Source organism: Fundulus heteroclitus, chromosome 20 (assembly GCF_011125445.2).
Source record: "Fundulus heteroclitus isolate FHET01 chromosome 20, MU-UCD_Fhet_4.1, whole genome shotgun sequence".
NCBI lineage: Eukaryota > Metazoa > Chordata > Actinopteri > Cyprinodontiformes > Fundulidae > Fundulus > Fundulus heteroclitus.
The window spans coordinates 4031123-4036777 of NC_046380.1; the positions used below are offsets into that span (position 1 = coordinate 4031123).

Below are 5655 nucleotides of genomic sequence, written 5' to 3' on the forward strand. Positions count from 1 at the left end.
TCGGGTTTCAGCTGCTGTCATCGCGTCAGACAGAGCTGCTTTCATTCGGCTCCTTCAACAACAGAAGCTGCATCACTTTGTGGTTCTTCTGTTTGTTTTAATGAGGTAACTGAAGATAAACAGCAGAAAAGTCTGTGTTTTATGTCCTCTGAGCTGCTTTATGCATGCAGAAGTTTTCCATCTGCTCAGTTTAACTGCTAAAGAGACCAAAACCAAAACTATTTTCACGAGAAAAAAGAAACTGATGGTTTTCTCGAAGCTCTGCGGCCAATCAGATCAGAGATTCCTGCCTTTGGATCAGACTTCCAGAGCCTCCTTCCTGCTGGTTCTTCTCTCAGCAGACGGCCTGATGAGACTGTTGAGGAAAAGCCTGAAGAGGGATTCACTTCAGCTCCTGCAGCGTTTTCAGTGATCCGTTTCCAGACAGAACCAGAACCAGAACCAGAACCAGAACCAGAACCAGAACCAGAGCAGAGCAGGTGAAAACTGTACTTGAGTAAGAGCTGCGGTACATCAACGTATTTTTATTCAAGTAAAAGTACAAGGTAGCCATCTGAGAAATGCTCAAGAGTTAAAGAAAAGATAAATAAACTATTTAAAAAACTAATTATAGCGTCTTTACAAACGATGCAATCAGAAAGCCTCACTTTAACATTAACTGCAGGTTTATGTCTGTGTTTCTGGAGCAAGCCAGGCTAGCAAACATTTAATAATCTTTAACTTTGATCCGACTCTCACCGTTTCATGGTTTAAAGGGAGATCTGAGAAATCCAGTAGATATTTCAGAATTCACCGCTTTACTCTGATGTTTCTCCGTCAAAGTAAAGAAACGTGAATCCGTGAAACTGTTCCCCTCCCCTTGTCTGAATCTCCTGAACAGAGCGGAAACGGGACACAGACGGGATCCGCTCCCGCTTCAGCCCATCAGGGCTTCATGTAACTCCTAACGAAGCGCTTTGAAGACATCGGCACCAAACAGGATTCAGCAGACATACGTAGGAGCGAGTAGAAGTCTGGATCTGGAGGCTTCAGGTGCAAACAGGGGAATTCTGATTGAAAAGCTCTCCGATTTGGACTGAAAACGGTCAGAACCGGTTTCACTGAAAGCCTTCCGCTCTACTTTAAAAAACCGGCAACGGTAACGGTGCACGGGCTTTAAATCTTAAGTTAATATGGCTTTAAATGGCTGAGCCTGGTTCTAGTTCTGCTGGAGGTTTACATTGTCAGAAAGTAAAAATTTTCTGACAATGTCTAATTTTTCAGTGCCAAATCTCTTTTTCGATGTCATTGGAAGCTGTCACTGTTTTAGCTCCATACAGCTGATGCACCACGCATCCATTAACACACACACACACAAGCATGGACACACATCCACAGATCCACACACATCCATTAACACACATGCACTGCTGCAGTCTGCAGCCAGTGAGCTCTCCTCACCCACAGCAAATCCCTGTGTAGGAAATAACTTTAAAAAATTAAAGAAAAACAAGAATTCCTAAAATTATGAGTTGATTTGACGTGTACAGGTTGTGACGTGATGAATATCACGGGAAGGTGGCAGGGGGTCCTGGCGCCAACAAACAAGGCCGAGGTGAGGAACAAATGTAGGAAGCCGAACAGAAACAGGTGCATGGATGAAGCGGAGGTGATTCATTTGATTCATCCCCTAAAACTCATCGTTTTCCCCTCACAGTGCTGCTGTCGTCCTGCACCGGTGCTCTCCTTCTGGGAGCCTCTCCTCCAAGATAAGTCTGTCTGCAAATATTATTCACACAGTGCTTTTCCACGGTTCATGTCCACATCATGTAAACAGCTGTTTCTGGGGCAACACAATGACACAGAAGCGGCAGGAAAACAACACAGAGAGGACAGGAAGCAGCAGCCACACCGCAGGGCAGCGGGGGTGATGCTGACCTCCAGAACAGGAAAGGCCGAGACAATGAGGGGAGGTTTCCCCACAGCAGCCGCGTCACTCCGAGATGCTGATCCCTCTGGTTCCTCCGTGGTTTTTACCATGAATCAGCTCTGCTGCAGGTACATGAAGCACATGAGGAGGAGGAGGAGGAGGAGGAGGAGGAGGAGGAAGCCCCTCTCTGGATGAAGCAGGGTCCACATCTTCAGGACAGATGTGGGGGTTTAAAACGCACCGAAAACTCACATTTCACTCAGAAAGACCAAGTTTAAAACAGAGAATCAGCCTCAGAGTGACTGAATCTGACAGCAAATCTCTCCAGCTGGCAGACACAACTCTCCCACCATGACCTCAGACTCAACCAGAGGGATCTTTAAAATCTTCTCAGTGACCCTGGAGCTTCAAAGATCATCTCAGATCATCTAATGATGAGAATCAGATCTCATTTCCCCATCAGAAAACCTCTGAATGAACCTGAAACCACCAACAGTCCTGACCTCTGGCTGCGCGTAAACCTCAGCGACACATCAGGGCGGATCTGAACAAACATCAGACAACATATCCAGCCATCCATAATCTTAAATTAAATGTAAACTCAGGGCAACACAAAATAAATGAGACCCAAAGCTGAGCTGAACAGAACCGAGCAGCGCCCGGTCCGTGAGCCAAGGGTACGCCCGCAGCGCGTCAGGACGCGCATCCCGGCAGCATTTCAGGAGAAAACTGTTCACAACTCACCGGACCAGAAAGTTCTCCTGTCGGGATCTGGATCTCTGGACTCTGGGTTTTTACTCCGGCTGAGTTAAAGCAGGAAGGATTCTGGACCGGGTCCAGGAGTCACCGCACAGACGATGGAGAAGGTCCACCTGAAGACTCCTGCTGTCATGAACTGACTGAGAGCGCAGCGCATGAGTTTAACTGCGCCTTCAAGCTGCCTCTGAATGCTGCGTTCACGGACCGCTCGGAAATCCTGCACTCAAAACCTGTTTATAGTTGGCTAGGTTAGCAGAGACTTGTTTAGTTTAGTTTAGTTTAGTTTAGTTTAGTTTAGTTTCTCTTTTACTTGGTCAGGTCTGGGGTTTGTATAAAGTCATTTAGATAGCATTTCATTATTTTAGGTAATGAAAGATTCAAGTTCTCCGTGCTTCAAATCAGTTTAGTTTAAGTTTGTAATTAAATTGCGGTTAGATTGGTTTAAAATAATTTTGGTTTAGTTTGGTTTACATAGTTTAATTCTGTTTAGTCCATTTTTATTAAGCTCTACTTTTTTAAGCTCTCACTCTGCTGAGTTCTCCTACTGCTCTCCACTCTGCATTGTTTGTTGTTATTTCAGCTTTTAACATTTGTTGTAAGTCATATTTCTCTTCATAGAAGGTACACCTGGTCTGGTGTTCTGTTAGCTGTGACATCATCAGGGGAGGCAGATCATCCTCTATTACCATCTAACATAGAAAGTACTCCTGGGTCAATGTGAGCTTCTGTGCTTTCTGTGTCTCTGCTCTGTCTTCTCTAACATAGAAAGTACTCCTGGGTCAATGTGAGCTTCTGTGCTTTCTGTGTCTCTGCTCTGTCTTCTCTAACATAGAAAGTACTCCTGGGTCAATGTGAGCTTCTGTGCTTTCTGTGTCTCTGCTCTGTCTTCTCTAACATAGAAAGTACTCCTGGGTCAATGTGAGCTTCTGTGCTTTCTGTGTCTCTGCTCTGTCTTCTCTAAGCCCCAGTGGGTGGAGGCAGATGAGCGTTCACACTGAGCCTGGTTCTGGTTCTGCTGGAGGTTCTCCTCCCTGTTAAAGGGGAGTTTTCCTCTCCACTGTCGCTTCATGCATGCTCAGTATGAGGGATTGCTGCAAAGCCATCAACAATGCAGACGACTGTCCACTGTGGCTCTACGCTCTTTCAGGAGGAGTGAATGCTGCTTGGAGAGACTTGATGCAACCTGCTGGGTTTCCTTAGAGAGGAAACTTTCTCACCAACCTGGAGGATCTGATGGAGTCTGACTTTGGAAAGAGACTTGAGCTGATCTGTTGTGAATTGGAGCTATATAGATAAACTTCAATAGAAAACCGGAATTTAATATTTTATTTTCAACTTTTGTTTGTTTGGTTTTAGTTTGATTTAGTTCAGATCAGATCAGTTCATGTTAGTTTTAATTGTTTTCCCCCTGCTTATCTTGGGCTTGGCTCTGCCAGCAGATTTAACTTCCTTCCACTTATTCTTCTAATATTGTATGTCTTATATCTTAATTATTTGTTTTCCTGTTCATTTCATCTGTATTTGACCATTTTCCCATGTGGTATTTCCTCCCATCTTTATCTTTACATTGTTTTCTGGGAATATCATGAACAGTTTGTGTCACTTTAACTGAATGAAATATGCATAATGTTCTTATAAAACTACGTTATTGGAATATAAATGATTCCAAGTTTATTTGTTGTTCACCTAACAAGAAAATAAAACATCTAAAATATGCAACCCAGTTTCAAAAAGATCCAAATAACTACAAGTACATTCAGGAGGCAGAAAATGAGCTCATAGGGACTCAGACGAGATCAGGAACTGACTGATGGTCCAACCGTCCCCCTTTCTGTGGACCGCAGCAGAGACTTCTTCACCGATGCAAACGGGTTGTGAACGGGACAAAAATGGAGCAAAATCAGAGCAGAGACAGAATACCTGCATGTCTGTGTTCAGCTTTATGAATTTTTCTGTGAAACTTCAGCCTTCATCCAGGATCTTACGGCACCGACCTGCACAGCAGGTCCACACAGATTAACCCACGCTCTTTAATTCCAGCCTTTTCATCAAAAGAATGCCATTTTCTCTTTTATGGAGATGCCATGTGTCTATTAAGGGTGACACGAACTGCATCGGAACCCTTCTGAATTGTTTAAATGATCTCAAGGGGAAGATGGCTTTCATTTTTATTAAATCTTAACCAAACTGATACTCAGGCAATGATATTGTGGCACATCAGAGGGCCTGTGTTTGACTAGTTTCTGAAGCCTTGGTTTTAAAATGAACAATCTGCTTACAGGCTGTCATTAAGTTCCTGCTTTCAGATTCAGCGACTGACCAGGTTACAGTCGATGTTCACGAAGAAGCACGTGGAGACAGTGGTCCAGGCCTTTGTGAACACATGGCTCGGTTACTGTAACACATTTTATTTCTGTGTCTGTGGGTCTTCGATCATACCGTTAATGTTGCAGCATCTCTTTTAATGATCTCACACCAGTCGGACACACTTCATCGGTTCTAAGCTAATTTCTCTGGCTGTCCGTCTTTTCTAGGATCCATTTTCAGTTTATATTTATCATGCATCTTTCTGTTTTCTGTTATTTTTGTTGATCTGTCTGGCTGTTTTCCACTTTCTGCTCTGCTCCGCTGCTCTCGGTTAATCAGTGGAGCAGCTTCACCTGCGCTGAGCCTAATTGCCTGCATGAGCTTCACCTGGGTCTCTGTCTGTTAATGCCTGCCTCTCACAGCCATGCAGCGCCAGACTGTCTGCAAGCCAGAGTGTGAGTTGATTTCCAGAGCTTTTATCTCATGTTCTGGATTCTCCTGTCTCACTTTGCCCTCGCTAGATAGTACTTTGCTTTTACTCGTAGAGTACGTTAGGCTCTGTTTGTTTTAAGTACTTTATAACTAAAGTTAGATTGGCTGTTTACTTTATATTTAAACTATTTTCATCTTTCCTGTCAGTCCAACAGAGTTGCTCTAGCTGCTCAGCGCGGGTGTTTTAT

General features: G+C 44.0%; 1 protein-coding gene across 1 annotated transcript in view; it reads right to left on the reverse strand.

Moving 5' to 3' along the window:
* si:dkey-49n23.1 (semaphorin-3D) overlaps positions 1–2824 on the reverse strand; it is a 95383-nt gene extending 92559 nt beyond the window's left edge. The window contains exon 1 of the mRNA XM_036151531.1: positions 2654–2824. The gene's annotated coding sequence lies outside the window, so the exon portion shown is untranslated. The remainder of the gene's footprint in view (positions 1–2653) is intronic.
* Positions 2825–5655: the final 2831 nt, after the last annotated feature.